Source organism: Suncus etruscus, chromosome 1, assembly GCF_024139225.1.
Source record: "Suncus etruscus isolate mSunEtr1 chromosome 1, mSunEtr1.pri.cur, whole genome shotgun sequence".
Taxonomy (NCBI): Eukaryota; Metazoa; Chordata; class Mammalia; order Eulipotyphla; family Soricidae; genus Suncus; species Suncus etruscus.
In genome coordinates this window covers 147579784-147598351 of record NC_064848.1, presented here as the reverse complement: position 1 = coordinate 147598351, position 18568 = coordinate 147579784, and the positions used below count along the sequence as shown (strand labels likewise).

At 37.6% G+C, this 18568-nt stretch overlaps 1 long non-coding RNA gene across 1 annotated transcript in view; it reads right to left on the bottom strand.

Moving 5' to 3' along the window:
- The window catches only part of LOC126012303 (uncharacterized), a 72812-nt gene extending 55167 nt beyond the window's left edge, over positions 1–17645 (bottom strand). The window contains exon 1 of the long non-coding RNA XR_007496825.1: positions 17574–17645. This is a non-coding gene — a long non-coding RNA (uncharacterized LOC126012303). The remainder of the gene's footprint in view (positions 1–17573) is intronic.
- Between the last annotated feature and the right edge of the window lie 923 nt (positions 17646–18568).

Genomic DNA, 18568 nt, shown 5'->3' with positions numbered 1-18568 from the left:
AGGTGGAAAAACAAAAAATTATCTTCATGGAGTTGCTGCCTTTCTCCCTGGGCACCTTACCAGCATCATGGACTCTACAAATGCTCATACAGTCATTTCAGGCAAAATGCTGTTGGTGTGGGAAGAAGCCTAACGTGCTATCATATTCGTTACACAGTACTATTATTTCTTTTTTATAAATAATTTTTATTGTTACCAATGAGAATTATTTGTATTGGAGTTTCCGGCTGAGCAGAGGCAAACATTCATGTATTAGTAGGAAACATTTAGTATTGTCTAGAATAGGAGAAAAGCTTATTTGTGACATTTGTATTTAAAATGATATGTACTGTGGTCTATTAAGATATTAAGAATTTATTTGAACAAAAATGTATCAAGCTGAGCTGAAACTAGAAATGGTAAGAATGTTCTCCATAGGAACTGGAGGGGAAGAAATATGAGTTCGTGCCAGCAGTGTATTTTTGGTAGTGCTAAGCATCAAGCCAGGATGGCCTGTGTAAAAAGTGAGTATCTTACCTAATGTACTATGTTGCTGGTTTTAAGGGAAAAGGTAACCTATCTAGCCAAGATATGAAAATAAAACAGTGAAGTTCTCTGATTGTCTACAGCTTAAAAAAATACTTTATTTAAATACTGTGGTTTATAGGCTAATAATACAGTTGTTTTGGGCATTCAGTTTTCTTACACCAACCTCATCACCTCTTTCCCCAGTTTCCTTTTACCATTATTCCCAGTTTCCCAGCCATCCCCAAGCCTATCCCCTTGGCAGGCACAAATGTTTTATTTTATACTATTTGTTACAACAAGATGGCTAATGGAATTACACCCCCCCCAAAAAAAAAAAGTTCACTAAAATAAAATCTGTAGAAAGTGTTATTTCTCACAAGGTTTACTGAACTGTTTGTTTAGTAAACTGTTGTTTACCTAGCTTTATGTGAGTTCATTGAACTGTTTGTTGATAGTTGAGCCTTCTGGTGTCATTGTTTTGACCTACTGTGCTTATTGGACTTCTATGCTACATTCACTACTAATTTGGTATTCTACTAGGCTGTCAGTATTGTGGAATTTGGAGTTGTCACAGAGTTCCAGGGACTATAGAACTGGGATGATTCTTGGCCTACTCCCCTCTTGAAAGGACCCTACAATTTTCATCCTAGTGTACTGTGAACTGTATTGGATTAGCATCTCTTCAGAGTTTAGTCTTGAAGCTGAACCATTGTTTACAAGGAGGTAGCTGTAGGAAGCTGGAGGATGTGGGTGTGGCTTCTAAGGCTTCCAGAAGTATGGGGGTAATGGTGGTGGTGGTAGTGGTGGTGGTGGTGGTGGTGGTGGTGGGGTGTGTGTGTGTGTGTGTGTGTGTGTGTGTGTGTGTGTGTGTGTGTGTGTGTTTGGGGAGGCTGCCCAACCTCAGTTGGAGAAAACCCCAGAATTTCCACACTAAAACGTGATGTATTTGGGAGTTTCAGCCAGTTGTTATCTCTGCAGAGATCAGTCATGAAGCAGTGTAGTTGGACTGTTTTTATGGTATCAATGCTGGGTGGCTGTTTTTATGGTATCGGATGCTGGCTCTTTGGGCTTTGACTGTGTAGAGATTTGGTCTGCCCTTTCCTGAGTATACTATCAGAGATTTCAGTCCACAGTCCATTGTACCTCTGAGTTGCATCAGCTTGGCATCTATTCTGAGATTAGTTGTGAGTTTTTGAAGCTGGACCATGGTTTACATGAAGGAGGTTGTGGGATGTGTCATTTACTATGACAGAAGCAGTTTCTTTATTGGGTAAAACTTTCTTGACTGCTATGCCTGATTGTCCTTTGATTTTTTTAAATTAAGGGGTTTACATTTTGCTTTCCTTATGCAGATTACTAAGTCATTAAAAGCATCTCAATCTGCTGACTTCCTTGCTTATTGAACTACTTGTTAAAAACTTCAAGGGAGATATTACTCATGACTCTTTAGAGTTAAAGGACTCCTACAGTCAAGTATTACAATAGTGAAAGTAGTTTGAATTATCTCTGAATACGATGAATAAAAAGGAAGATCTTGATTTAAAAAATAGTGTTAGGATAGGAGGGAAATAAAGTTTTTGAGTCAGGGTAAATTTTTTTTTTCTGTGCCTGTTTTGTATCTGTACTCAGTGATGCTTGGAGAACTTTGAGGTGCTAAAAGGTAAAACCTAGTCATGTATAGCATGTGTGCAATATCTCAAGCTACTTCTCTGGCCTGAAGCAGGATAAATTTGTTGTTATTTGGGGGGGAACACCTCAGGTGGTTCTCAGGGTTTACTCTTGGCTCTGCACTCAGGAATCACACCTGGAGGGCTCAGGGGTCCATACAGGAAGCCAGGGATCAAACCCAACAGACCACATACAAGGTTAGCACTCTACCTGCCCCAGGAGCAGGTTAATTTTTAACTAAATAAATGAACAAAACTCTTACTGAAAGCAAGAGAAGTGATCAGATAGTATCTTGGGGATTGAGGGACATGAGAAATTTGATCAGATACAGAAAGTGATCAGATATTTAGATAGATGATTGTGGTTATACCATCCTCACAGGATTCTTGTTATAACTGGGCCATGCAACAACAGATACAGAAATCTAGGGCAAGTGAAGGGTAACATGATTAGAGGAGTCTGGCTAAAGTTTGGTCAAGAACCAATCTGTTATTGGTGCCTTTTGTTCATGTTTTGTTTCTAGTGGGTATCAGCAGAAGACAAATATTCTTGAACTGACTCTTTTCTATTTGTGCAGAGAAAGATAATGGCCAATCTCACATTTTTTGGACTTTATCAAGCTTCTTAAATATAACTGTAATTCAATTTTTTATCATTATTGTCATACTGATGAAATCAAAGCTAATACTTTGTGGTTTTCAAATAACTCCATTATTATCTCATGTTTCCTGAAGCCTAAATCTCCCTTTGTATAATGTGTTTGATGTTTGTGTGCTGGGGAAGCAGGAGCATATTCAGGTAAGGGTTGCTCTGTTATTAGGTGCTAGATGAAGGGGTTTTGAGAAGCTCATAAATTCTTCAATAGCAAGCTGCAGGCTGAGCCCCTGCTGCCATCGTGTTTGGAATTTAAAATTATTCCCAAGATGTGTACCAACCTTGCTCCCTGCTCACCAGCCCATCCCTTCCCCTCTGGTGCTCTCCCATAATCTATTATCTGTTTTCTTTTGATAGGAATATTTTGGTGTTATTACTTTGATTTTGTTTCTGTTTTATGTGTTCAGATTTCTTTGGTAATCTCTATTTTATCTTTCATCTCTGTCATCTCTATTTTACTTATTTTATTTTAGTAGTGGTATTATTTCTCTTAGGAAAATTTATTATGGCAGAGTAAAAGAAAGCAGTGTTCTTTGTTACCTGACTGAGAATAAACTGCATGTATTTTGATAGAAAATTAGATGCTTTGTAAAGATTTCTATTGGAGGTGGGTTTGTATGAGATTTTTCTCATGAGCTAAAAACTCAGAAGGCAATTAGAAAGGCAAGATGCATTTCTTTGGGATCATAGAATTGCATTTATATGTATAAATCCCAAATATTTCCCAAGATTAGGAGAGTTGGGGAGGAAATTTTTTATATATTAAAGAAAGAGGAATAGTAGATAAGTAGTTAAAATTAGGTAGGAAATATGGCTCAGTTGTAGAACATTTATTTTGTATATTTTCAATCTCTGGCACTGAATAAAGAAAAGAAAGAAAATGAAATGAGTTGACTTGGTGTTGAAAGTCCAAACTATTCTCGCCTAAACATAATTGTTTTCTTGTTCTATCTTCTGCCTCAAAAGTTCATAATAATGAATGCTTGTGATCTGTGTTTGAAATTATTTTTCAGGCAGTATTCTGCTTGATGGTTTCTTTAAACAACTGTTATGCTCTAAAATCTTTAGTCCAGTTCAAATATGAAAGCAAATAACTTCCTGTTGAAAAGAAATAAAACTTTTTCTCTGCAGTTTCCATCAGGCCCCACCACCCACACTGACCTTGTTATCTAACTGTTATCTAATGTTTGCAGGCAAATGTAACTGTCATGGGATGTTTTGCATAAGTTGCTTTATGGTTAATGATTTGCACATAACATGTAACTGTTATGCTTTGTGGTTAATGGTTTATGTACTTCATGGAACATGACTGTCACAAGATATTCTGTAAGATTTCACTGCAGCCAGAGTACTATAAAAGAAGTAAAAAAAAAAAACCTTTGCTCAGGGCCTCATCCTCTGACTTATATTAGGCCACGTTGAGAGCCCCTGCATATGCTTGCATAATAGAACCCCTTGCTTTTGCATGGTCTCTGCCTCTTGGAGTCATTAGAGGGGTGCGTGTGGAATTCCCGACCTTATCACTGTAATGGTCCCCTGATTCATTTGTTAGCTCTGGACTCCAGATTTGTTCCACGAAGATCAGAGGAGACTGGTCAGTATTGCAAAAGCAAGGGAGTTTCTTGGAGATACCAGCATGCTGGGGCTGCACTTCTCTCAGGTGGTGACCCTGGCTCAACTTACATTCTTACTTTTATACCCAGCTTAGAGAATTTTTGATTGGGTTAGGTGACTGTTGTGGGATTGGCTACTATACATTACACCATTGCTTACAGGGCACTTTGCTTTTGGTCAGACTTAATAAGAACTTTTATGGCAGTTGCAAGAAGGATGTAAACAGAATGTTGGCCTAGGGGTAGGGGTAGGAATTCAGGCACCTGCATACTATTTGGGTGTCCACTGGTTCTCAGTTGTAATCAGTCCTGGGGTGCAATTAGATCTTTAGTTTATTGCTGGTTTACTTAACTATCTGACCATCCTATTATTTCTAAATAATAGCCCACATTCCTTAGTTTATGGCCATTGAGATATTTCTCAGAATGCCCCCATTATGCTCCAGAAGCTTGTTGTTTGTTCAAGGTCCAGTTTCCCTTTTGTCAGACTAAGTCATGACAGTCCTTATGTCTAAAGCAAAGCAAGGCTACAGAAGCAAAGCAGAAGTTGGTTCTAAGCTTATATTCTAATTATTTTCTTTTAACACATTTAAAAATGGCACTTTTTTGGCCACACCCAGTGGCTCTCAGGGGTTTCTCTTGTCTCTGCACTCAGAAGTTGCTCCTGGCAGGTGAGGGAGACAAGATGGAATGGCGAGAATTGAATGGGTCCAACTGGCCGAGTGCAAGGTAAATGACCTATTGTTGTGCTATTACTCCAGCCCCAAAATGGCACTTATTACCTTAGTTCTTCCTTCTCTGTTCTTAGAATTTACATTACTGTTACTTTCGTCCAATACTAGACTGGTTTTATTTTATACTCTGTTTTTGTTTGTTTGTTTTAGTTGAAATAATTTATTTCATATTGTTTTCTGAGGGTTTCCAACCCAAATTTATTTGGTCACAGGAAGCACTATCCAGTGATACCATTAGAATAAACTTTACACTGAAGTCTTTAGCTTTGGTTTTCCATTCATTATAGATATCTCCTCTCTCAGAATGAATGCAAACATTTTCTTCACCCTTCAAAATCTTGTGTGGAAATACTTGTCACTTAGTATTTCTAAGTTTCCTTTGTAGCTGCAAACAATAAATTCAAATAATCTAAATCAATGGGGGGGAAAATCTCATAATCTAATCTGAGAAGAAAAGCTCCTTGGGAGAGAAGTCCAAGTTCAGAGAACAAAGGGGACTAGAAGAGGGATTTATTTGCCTTTCATTGCTTCAGGGATTCAGAGGCCAGCAAGTTTATAGATGCAAAAGAAAGCTTAAGGCTAGACATTCTCTTTTCTTCTCTTTCTTTCTTCTTTTGTAGGGGCAATAGACCTGCCCTATGGCACTGAAGCTAATAAATTTCTTAACCAGGGCCTGTGGCAATGTAGGGACTGTATTGTTAAGGCCTTTATTACAGAGTCAGGTTTTGGTGAAGATAAAATACAGAATTCAGAGCGGGGATTGAAAGGGAATGAATCTAAAAGACAAATAGTAAATCTTTTTCTCCTGGGAGAAGTAACAGATCTGTCAGATCATTGTCTTTTGGATACTGATAAACCTAACTTACAAAGGGATCTTTCTTCAGTACATCATCATCTTTTGAGAATCATGAACTATACATTCAGAGAAGGCTGTTGTTCAGAAGATAAAAGAGTACTTGAGTTATTGTAATGAATCACAAGCCTTGACCAAATATCCTTTTTCAAGGGAAGTGAAGACTCACATTTTCTATCCTGGAACAAATACAGATGTTGGATTAAGAGTGACTGGCATCTGGGCCGCAGCCCTGAAGGGAACTAGCAGGAGGGCAAACCAGCAGTTTGGTGAGCTCCCCCTGCCACGGGTAGGTGACAGTGACTGTTACCCATCCCACAGTCCAGAAGGGACCCCTCTAGACAACGAACCCTAGAACAACAAGTAGAAAACATCATACTGCAAAGGACACAATGGTGAAACAACACAGAACACCACCATGCTTAAAGAATGATGATGGTAGCCCTGCAAACCCAACAAGTACCAGCTACCTATATATCTTCTCCATTTAAGACTTTAGAGAAAATCTGGAGAATGCTTAAAGAATTCAAATAAACCATAGAATGAACTGAATGAACCACAAATAAGAATGAAGAGTATATGAAAGTAGAAATAAAAAAATTTTAGACTGAAATAACAGGATTTAAAAACCTGATAGGCTAAATGAAAACCTTACCAGAAAGTCTCACCAGAAGAGTAACAGCTGCCAAGCACAGAATTAGTGAGCTGGAAGATAAGGTGCCATAAACTCCATACAACAAAAGAGAATGTAAAAGAGTCTTAAAACAAATGATCAGATAATGAAACAAATCCTCAAATAATGTGGACAGATAAAAATAGAAGTTGGGAGTAAATTCAATATAAACAACATAAGAATTGTTGGAGCCCCAGAAACCCAGGAAGAAAATCCCCATGAAGAATCAGCAGTCAAGAACATCATTGCAGAGAAACTCTCAGAGCTAAAGAATGCATGCAACCAAATCCTGCACACCTAAAGAGTGTGAGCTAAAAGAGATCCCAAGGAAAGTACCCAAATGCACATCCTACTCACAATGATGAATACCACAATAGGGATAGAATACTTAAGGCAGAAAGACTGAAAAGAAAAATTATATACAAAGGAGCATCCTTAAGATTTATAGTAAATTAGTCACAAGCAACCCTCAAGGTCCAAAGGCAGTAGTGGAATATAGTGAATAAAACTCAATGAAATGAATATGTCACCAAGAGAACTTCACCCAGCCAGATTTATATTCAGGTTTGAAGGAAGGATACACAGCTTCATAGATAAATAACAGCTCAAAAACTTTACAGACTCAAAAGAAGAACTTAAATGAAGAACTGAAAGGTCTACTTTAAGACAAGACTAACCCGGTGCCGGACAGATAGCATGGAGGTAAGGCATTTGCCTTGCATGCAGAAGGTCGGTGGTCCAAATCCCGGCATCCTATTTGATCCCTCAAGCCTGCCAGGAGCGATTTCTGAGCATAGAGACAGGAGTGACCCCTGAGTGCTGCCGGGTGTGACCCCCCCCCCCCAAAAAAAAAGACAAGACTGGGCCCGGAGAGATAGCACAGCGGTGTTTGCCTTGCAAGCAGCCGATCCAGAACCTAAGGTGGTTGGTTCGAATCCCGGTGTCCCATATGGTCCCCCATGCCTGCCAGGAGCTATTTCTGAGCAGATAGCCAGGAGTAACCCCTGAGCACCGCTGGGTGTGGCCCAAAAACCAAAAAAAAAAAAAAAAAAAAGACAAGACTAACCCAAAAGACACACCAAACACCTACAAAATATGACACTAAATCCCATGACAATCATCTCTCAATATCAATAGACTAAATGTACCAATTAAGAAACAGAGTAGCAAAATTAACAAAAAAAAAGATAAATCCAAAGTTTTGCTGCCTACAAGAAACACAGCTGAAGAGTCAGAACAAGCATAGACTCAAAGTAAAAGGTTGGAGAACACTCATTTAAGCAAACAAATCCATAAAAAGGCTAAGGTGCCCATACTAATATCAAATGACACAGACTTTAGATTAAAAAGGTTATAAAGGACAGATATGAACATTTCTTAATAATCAAGGCAGATGAACAACAGGAAGAAGTCACACTACTAAACATATATGCACCCAATAAAGTATAGATACTCCTCGCTTAACGACCAAGTTCCTTTCCAAAGACTTGGTCATTAAGGGAATTGGTCGTTAAGTGAGGAACTGCATGTACTGTATATAGTAGTATAGTATATCCATAGTACTTGACAATAGAGTTTCTGAATAAGTAAAATAACGAGAAAGATCAAACTGAAAACTTCCACTTGTTTTAATTTGCATAGGTTGTGTAATTTACACACAGTACTGCAATGTATTACAGAACATAAGTTAATAGATACATTAAAGCACCAAAAACCACAGTACTGTACTGTAGAGTGTACAAGATGGAAAAAGGAAATTTAAAATAAAATAAAATAACGGTGAAGAGATGATCCTAAGTGCTAGCAGTCGCTAAACAGGTAAGTCGTTAAGTGAAGAGTATCTGTATTAGCAATATATTTAAAACAATGGCTGATAAATTTAAAGAAAGAAATTAATAGCAACATAATAATAGTGGGAGATTTCAACATCACTCTGTCACCCCCCAATTGGTCAATCATGTTAAAACTCAACAAGAATATACTGGCTCTGAAAGGAGAAATTGAAGAGTGACTTAGTTGGTATATAGTGCTCTCCATCCCCAGAAAACTGGATACACATTCTTCTCTAATACACAGGGGTCATTCTCCAAGACAGACCACATAATGACCCATAAAACATATCTCCATAAAATCAAGATGATAGAAATTGTATGAACTACCATATCAGATCATGAAGCACTAAAATTAGAAGTGAATTCCAAACAGCCACAGAGGAAAAGCTTTAACACCTGAAAATTAAACAGCTAACTAAACAACCAGTGGGTCAGAGAACAAATCAAAGAGGAAATAAAAAGATTCCTGGAAATAAACAAGAAAAAAGGCACAATTTATCAGAATTTGTGGGACACAGCAAAAGCAGTATGAAAAGGAAAATGTATAGCTTCGCAAGCACTTATCTGTTGGTTACCGTGACCTGACAGTGGCCATTTTTGCAAAAGCCTCTCTGCCATTTTCCAGTTTTGCACCTGCAAACTGCCTACGTGCTGTTTGCTACAAGGCCCCTGGGCCAGCAGGAAAAAAGCAGCCACAAAAGTAATAAATAACTTCTTGGCCCAGGGGAGAGGAACACAGCCTGGTACCACTCCCAGGAATGAAGCCATACTCCCCTGGCCCGCATTCTTGAGTTAACAAGGTATTCTTTATAGTTTTGTGCAACATTGTTTTTACAAAGTTATTTATTAAGAACATTGCTCCACCATAAATCTGTTAAGAGCCTGGGAATGTGGTCAAGCAGACCCTACCCAGGGTCACAGGGTGTCTCCATGGTAACTGCTAATCTAGCATGATTTGCAAATTGTTTTACCCCCTGCCCCACTGCCCACTTTCCATATTTGGGGAATGATGTATTTTCTTTGATTCCACCCAACCTGTACTGTGTTTATGCCTTATTTGGAATGATGGAGTGGCCTGCGCGCCAAAAAGTATGATTGACATTACCTTTGCCTGCCCCTTTTTACCTTCCCTATATAAGAGGGTGCAGGATCACATTAAAGTGCCTTTGAACGGATTTTTCTGTCTTGGGTCATTTGTTATTAACCTCTCTTAGATTTCTTACAGGTGTAGTGTGATCTGAGCCTCGCAAAATTAAGGTGCGGCTGTTCGTGAGCCTCTCGTCCATTCCCCGCTGGTTGAGCCCCTTCGGGGGGCTTACAGGACACCTGCACTTATCAGGAAGGAAGAAGGGGCCTACATAAATAATTTAATGGCACAGCTTATAAAATTGGAAAGTGTTTAACAAAATGAATCAAAAATAGTCAGACAGTAGGAAATAATAAAGCTTAGAGCAGAAATGAATAGAATTAGATATAAAAAATTTCAAAAGCTCAATGAAAGCAAGATTGTTAGATCATAATCATAACTGACAAATAAAGGGAGAGAGATAAACTTAATAAATTTAATCAGAAATTAAAAGGGGTGTCACTACAGATATTACAGAAATTCAAAGAATAATCAAAGATTATTTTAAGAATATTTATGCCACAAAACAAGAGAATGTAGAATATATTATGAACTTCTATATTCTCCCAAGGTTAAAACAAGATGATCTGGAATACCTAAACAGACTTATCACAATTGAGAAAACTGAAATAGTGATCAAAAGGCTTCTTAAAAACATAAGCCCAGATCCAGGTGGTTTCATTAGAGAAGACTTTAAAGAGGACCCACTACCAATCCTTTTCAGGCTCTTCCATGAAATTGAAGAAACAGAAACACTCCCAAGTAGTTTACAAGAAACTAACATCAAAAAGCAGATACATGGGGCCGGAGAGATAGCATGGAGGTAAGGCGTTTGCCTTTCATGCAGGAGGTCATCAGTTCGAATCCCGGCGCCCCATATGGTCCCCTGTGCCTGCCAGGAGCAATTTCTGAGCCTGGAGCCAGAAATAACCCCTGAGCACTGCCGGGTGTAACCCAAAAATCACAAAAAAAAAAGCAGATACATTACAAAATAATAAAAATATAGGCTGATAATCTTAATGAACACATATGCAAAGATATCAAAAAATATTAGCAAATAGAATCCAACTACTTATCAAGAAGGTCATATATAAAAACAAAGTAGGATTTATTACAGAGATGCAAGGTTCAATATAATACACCATATCAAAAAATATAAATCAAATATTCAATGATTATATTAATAGATAATAAAGCATTTGACAAAGTCCAGCACCCATTCATGATAAAAACTCAACAAGATGGGGGTTGAAAGAACTTTCCACAGAATAGTCAGTCATTTACCAAAAGCACATTGCAAACATACTTAATGAGGAAACATTAAAACCCTTTTCTCTAATATCTTGAACAACATAAGGTGTCCCCACTTGCCACTTCTATTCAATATAGTACCAGCACTTGCCATAGCAATGAAGCAAGAAAAAGATATCAAGGGCATCCAGATAGGAAAGAAAAAAAAATCCAAGCTCTCACTACTTGCAGATAACATGACACTAATTTAGAAAGTCAATAAAGACTACAAAAAAGCTTCTAGAAACAATAAATTAATATAGTAAATGGCAGTCTACAAAATTAATATGAATAAACCCATAGCTTTTCTATGTACAAATGATGAAAGAGAAGAAAGAGATACTGAAAAAAATAATCTCATTCACAATTGTTCTTCAGAAAAACGTACCTTGGAGTCAATTAAAGACCTATACAAAGAAAACTACAAAACACTGCTTCCTAAATAAAAGAGGACACAGGAAATGTAAACATATACTCTGCTCATGAATTAGTAGAAATAACATCATTATAATGGCAATACTCCCCAAAGCATTGGACAGATTTAATGCAATTAATACCCATGACATTTTTCAAAGATGTTAATCTAATGCTCCTGTAATTCTTATGAAACAATAAATGTCCACAAATAGCTAACAAAATTCTTGAAAAGAAGATGGGAGAAATCACTTTCCCCAACTTTAAATTGTACTCTAAAGCAGTAGTCATTAAAATAGCATGGCACTTGAATAAAGACAGACCCTCATATTAATGGAATATACTTGAGTATTCTAAGATGGACCCACATGTATATGATCAATTAATCTTTGTTAAAAGGGCAAGAAGTTTAAAGTGAAGCAAGGAAAGTGGTGTAGGGAAAACTTGTCAGCTGCATGCTAAAAAGTAAACTCAGACCTCTATTTAATGTGCACAAAGGTCAATTCAAAAAGAATTAAAGACCTTATATCAGACCTGAAATCAGAAGGTTCAAGGTGAAAAAGGTAGGTAGAACACTCCATGACATTGAAGCTAAAGTCATCTTTTTTTCTTTATTAATGTCTTTATTTATGTTAAAGCCATCTTCACAGGTGAAACATCATTGGTCAAAAAAAATGGAAGCAGAGATAAACAACTGGGACTACATTAAATTGAGAAGCTTCAGCACTTCAAAGGAACTCTTGAGTAGGATACAAAGACTACCCATGGAATGGAAGAAACTATTTACCAATGCTTATATGATAAGTGGATAATAACAAAGATATACAAAACACTGGTAGAGCTTGACATCTAACCCGATCCAAAAATGGGGAGAATAAATGAACAGGCATTTCCTCAAAGAAGAAATATAGATGGCCAAAAGACATATTAAAAATGCTCCACAACACTAATCATCAGGGAGATGCAAATCAAAACAACAATGAGATATCATCTCAGGCCACAGAGACTAACAACATCACAAAGAACTAAAACAAGCAGTGCTGGCATGGATGCGGGGAGAAAAGTACTCTCGTTCATGCTGGTGGGAATGTAGACTGGTCCAGTCTTTTTGGAAAACGATATGGCTATTCCTCAAAAATCTAGAAATTGAACTTTCATATGATTCAGCAATACCACTCCTACTGACATACCCAGGAAACTCAAAACACTATGCAGAAAAGCTCTCTGCACTTCTATATTCATCACAGCATTATTTACAATAGTCAGAATTTGGAAACAACTCAAGTGCTTGAGAACAGATGAGTGGCTACAAAAACTGTGGTACAACAACACAATGGAATACTATGTAGCAGGTAGGAAAATGAAGTCATAAAATTTTCTTATACATGTATGCATAGAAAGAGTATTATTCTGAATGAATTGAGTTAGATAAAGAGGTATCAACATAGAATAATCTCACTAAACTTCGAGATATTAAAAAAAAGATAGAGTAGCAATAATATCCAGAGACAATAGAGATGAGGGCCAGTTGGACCAGTCAATAGTCGGAAGCTTGCCACAAATAGTGGAGCAGTGCAGTTAGTGTAGAGGAGTTCACTCTGATAATGATTGTTGAAACTGATCTCTCTGGATGAGAACTGGGTGCTGAATAGAGACAAAATGATATGCATGGTACCTCTTCATTAATAGTTGTGCAAACCAGTGTCTAAAGAGGAAAAAGGGATATAGAGAGGAGTAGAATTCCTGCCATAGAGGCAAGCAAGGCAGAGTTTGGGAGGGAAACAGGATATTAGTGGTGGGCTAAAGAGTGGTATAAAATTGCATGACTAGAACTCAATCATGAACAACTTTGTAACTATGGTGCTTAAAAAAGAAAAGAATGTATATAAATCCTGTACTAAATAAAAGTTGTTTGCATTATGCATGCAGTCAAGTTTTATATGATAAAAACATAGAAGCTCTCCTCTTCTACAAATATTTCTTTTTTGGGGGGAGGGCACACCCAGTGACGCTCAGGGGTTACTCCTGGCAATGTGTTTAGAAATCATTCCTGGCTTGGGGGATCATATGGGATGCTGGGGGACTGAACCAAGGTCCGTCCTTGGTCAGCCACGTCAAGGCAAATACCCTACCTCTGCACCACAGCACCAAACCCCTACAAATATTCCGTTTTAAAGGAAATATTCTACTAATACAAATTCCTCCCATTTCTATGCCCCATGGGAAAATTCATATATTTTCTATGCAATTAATAACATTTTCTTAGAGAAGGTATGTAGCTAAGTGGTAGAGAACTTGTTTTGCATATATGAGGTCCTGAGTTCAACCCCCAACACTGCAAAATTAAACAAAATTAACCCCCTCATAAACCACAAACCAAAAATACTAAACAACTTTTCTTTTTTTTAAATTAATTTTTTTAATTTTTATAATTTTTAACTGAAGCCCAACTACAAACATTTATAATCATGGTGCTTAAAGAGACTATTATAAGAAAAAAATAAAAAAATAAATCTTCAGCCCATTTTTTTCTCTTCTTTTTCTTCTTGCTCTCTGTCCTTTTCTTCTTTTTCTTATTCTTCTTCCTCCTCCTCTACTTCTTCTTCTTTTTCTCCTCCTCTTTATTTTCTTCTTCCTCTTCTTCCCCCTCTTCTTGTCTTCTTTCCTTCTCTTTTTTTCTTTCATCCTCTTTCTTCTCTGCTTCCTCCTCTTCTTTTTCTTCTTGTTCCTTTTCTTCTTTTTCTTCTTCTTGTTTCTTTTCTTCCTTTAATTCTTCTTACGCTTCTTCCTCTTCTTCTTACTCCTCTTCCTCTTCTCACACTTTCTCCAACTCTTCTTAATATTCTCTTCCTGGGTCTCTGGGACTCCAATGATTTCTATGTTGTTTCTGTTGAGTTTATCAAATACTTCTATTTTTATATGTTCACATTTTTTGAGTATTATTTGAGTATTATTCATCTACTGATCATTTTGCTTTAAGGTTTTTTTCCGTTGAATGAAGTTGTTCTGCATCTCAGCCTCTGGCTCACTGACCCGGTCCTCAGCTGCTGTTACTCCGTTGGAGAGGCTTTTCATTGAGGTGTTCATTTTATCTACCTAGTTTTTCAGACCTGTTATTTCACTGTGGAGTTTTCTGAGTTCTATCATTGTGGTCTGTTCTTGATCTATGCTTCCTTTGAGTTCTTTGAGCATCCTCCATAATATTACTCTAAACTCCTCTGAGAGGCTAACTAGGTGATTGGTACTTTTCAGGTCATCTTCATTCTCTATTCGTGGTAATTTTCTGCATTGTTTCCCCATTGCAGCACTTGTATACTAGCTTTTACTATGTGCTGTGCTGAGGTTTGTGGGTTAGAAGATGTGCACAGCTGCTCTGCTTCGTTCAGGGGCCACGCTCCTCTGGCTCCACCTTATTGGGTGGGGCCCTTACAGGGTTTTGGCCCTGGAGATTGTGTTCGATGGCGTCTTCTTGGCTGTCTTGTGCAGAAAAACAGACAGGGAGCAAGGCAGCAGTCCTTTATAATTGCTCTCTTGTGCCCAAACACACAGCAGGAACCAGCACCCACCTTATTGGGTGGGGCTCTTACTGGGTTTAGCCCAGGAGATTGTGTTTGATGGTATCTTCTTGGCTGTCTTATGCAGAAAAGCAGCTAACCAACTTTTCTTGGATCTACTAAGTATTATCTTAAACTGAAAATAATTCATAGCTATAGTGTAATTTTTTAAATGTGTCCAGAACCCTGGCCTTAGTAATAATATCTCTTTCCATGCAAGGGAAACCTTAGGCTCTAGAACTAGGACCTGGAGAGACATGGATTTGGAAGTAAATATTGATGCAGGAAATAATCCATACAGTGAAAAGATACAAGAATGGATTCAGAAATTCCAACACTGAAGCCAGGAATCCCACCACACAAGCCTTCTTTTCCTAAGAAGGAGAGCAGCTTAGAGGAGGAAGGCCTTGAAGAATGATCCCCTGCCTTACTGAAACCTGGACTTTATTAGCAAGAGCCAGACCACACTCTGGAGAAGAAACACCTAGTAGGGAGAGATCCAGTAATCCAATAATCCAATCACCAGATCTCACCCTAGGATGGAGTATGAATACTGAGTAGAGTAGGACCCAGTTATCCAACATTTTCATTTTACTAATTTATCTCCACTTCTCAGCCTGTACAATGTACAATCCATACATATTAGAGCAGACAGAAATACTTTCTGGGAGTAGTAATGGAGTTTAGGGGGTAGAGTTTAGGGGTAGGGTGGAGTATACTGAACTGAGAACCAAAGCTAGGGCCTGTGCTTAGTCATTTAAAGCACATCTCTGACCCAACTTAAACCTTTTGAAAGTCATAGAAGAAACTAGTAATCTATGCCATAACATCTAGAATGAATAAATCAAAGAGAATTTATTAGGTGAAAGCAAAATACCAAAGTTTATAAAACTATCACAAAAGGTTAAAACAAACAAATATACAAACATACCAACCAACAATCTGGCAAACATGTTTGCAATCAGGGAAAAAAATAAGAAAAGAATTCCTTACAATTTTCACAAATTAAATGATGACAGAAACTCAGTTGGAGGGTACGTCTGTCATCTAAATATACTATTTTTCCTCTCTCTAATGACATCATTTGAATCTATTTCCATATTATAAGGTGTGTTTCAAAAAACATAACTGCTAAAGGAATTAATGAAATTCTACCCACAGAAATGGTTCCTCCAAGTGTGGTAGATCAATTGCCTCAATGTTCTGGAATAGAGTAAATTGAGCACATTCTTTCCCACTCAGTGATGTAAACACCTCTAGATAAGCATTAGACAAACTTTCATGAACCAGAAACACGTTATTAGCCTGCACAGTGCACCTAGGTCTTTTGATCCAATATTCCTTACAGCTCTTAGTTTAATTTGATCAAAATCTTTCTTTCCTTACACTATGAAGAAGAAACTGGTAACCAGAAGGAAAGCTAGAAAAGGTATGAGTAATTCAAATAAAAAAGGTTAGTTGTATGGTGACAGAAGGTTGTTGGAGTTCTGACTGTAAATATATTGTAGTTCAATAGTTTGTTTACTGAGCTGGAGCAATAGAACAGTGGTAGGACATATGCCTAGCACACAGCCTACTGTGATGGACCCAGGTTCAATCCCCAGCATCCCATATGGTCCTCCAAGCCTGCCAAGAGTGATTACTGAGTGCAGAGCCAGAAGTAACCCCAGAGGGCTGTGGGGTGTGGCCCAACACTAAAAACAAACAAATGAACAAACAAACAAAAAGGCTATGTACCAAAGAGTAGATAGCTTCTCAGGCATAAAATTTATGCTTTGTAAGCATGAGGTCTGGATTCAATTACCAGCACCACATAGAATCCCCTCACTCCTTCCTAGAGTAATCTCTAAGCACTGAGACAAACAGCACAAATTACAAAAAGAAACGAGAGCTTATATATCAAAAGTATTTCTTTTTAACCAATATTACATTAACAAAAATTAATTTAAAAATTGTTCTTCCTTGGGGCTGGAGAGATAGCACTCCTAAAATAAAAAATTGAAATATTATTCTTTTTAAGCAGAAGATGGAAAGCGTGCAAGAACATGTCATCAATAAATATTAGAAAACTCTATAACTAATTTTCTCAAATTATATGCAGCTCTCTCAATAAACATATATATCACCTATCTTGGCAATATATATTTTCATAACATATCAGTAATGACTAATTACTTTTTTTACATTTATTTATTTATTTAGGTTTTAGGCCATGTCCAGTGTCACTCAGGGGTTACTTCTGTCTCTGTGCTCAGAAATTGCTCCTAGCAGGCTTGGGGGACCATAAGGATTGACAGGGATCAAACCCAGGTCTGTCCTGGGTCGGCTACATGCAAGGCAAATGTTCCACTGCTTTGCTATTGCTCCAGCCCCCAGTAGTATACAATTAAATATAATACTTCTCCTTTTCTGATACCCTTACATATACTTTAATTCACAGTGAATTCCAGACAAAAATTGCTTTAACCCCTCAAAAAGATTTAGAAAAACTTTATTTTCTATTCTAGCAAACATTAAAATTTATTTAATAATTTAAATGAAATATAGTATTTTATTTGGGAAGTATATGATTTTAAATGTTTTTCATATACAATGCTACAAGTTTTTAATTGTTTAATTTAATTTTTTGTCTGTTTTTGGGCCACACCCGGTGACGCTCAAGGGGTTACTCCTGGCTATGAGCTCAGAAGTCGCTCCTGGCTTGGGGGACCATATGGGACACCGGGGGATCGAACCATGGTCCATCCAAGGCTAGCGTAGGCAAGGCAGGCACCTTACCTCTAGCGCCACTGCTCCGCCCCAATTTAATTTTTTTTTAAATGTTTACCTCTTCCCTTCCCTTTAGATGTTGTTGCAATGAATGTGAGTCACGCACACTAGGTTGTCATGCTTGGCAGAGGTCATACATTTTGTTGTGATGCTTGTGACTTCAAATGCCTCCTACCAGTGTTCTACTAAGAACTTCCCTGGGCCTCAAAAATGTTAGAAGTTTTCTTCTTTTCTTTTCCCTTTTTGAGGTGGGGAGGTTTGGGCCACACACTGTTGTGTTTAAGGTTTATGCCTGGCTCTGTGTTCAGGGATGGTTCCTGGCAGGCTTGGGGGCCTTACGCAGTGCCAGGGATTAAAACACAGCTGGCCATATGCAAGGCAAATGCCTTAATTCCTGTATTATCTTTTGGTCCCCCTTCACCACTTTCTTTATCTTTTTTGGTGGGGATGGTGTGTTTTGAAATGTCAGGAGTTTAACACTTGTTACAAATTAAAAATCATGGAAATAAGAATATTAAAAAAATCTAATGGGCAATATTTATTTTCTCTATGTATTTTCTGTGCATTTTTATTTTGAATAGATTTTATTAAAACACTGACTTATCAATTTATTTATAATACAATTGTTTCAGGCATACAATGATTCAGACAAATCCCAGCACCAGTATCCCCTTTATTGAAACAGTATCCCCAGGTTCTCTTCCACCCCCCAGCTTGCCCCTTGGCAGACATATAACACATTTACTTATATTACTTGCTCCAATGAAACTTAAAAGGATGGCAAATGAAATGATCAGAAAATAAGTTAAATAAAAGTCAATTTGTGATGATTGATTGCTAGTTTAACTTATGTAAATAAAGATTTTCAATAGTCTAATACA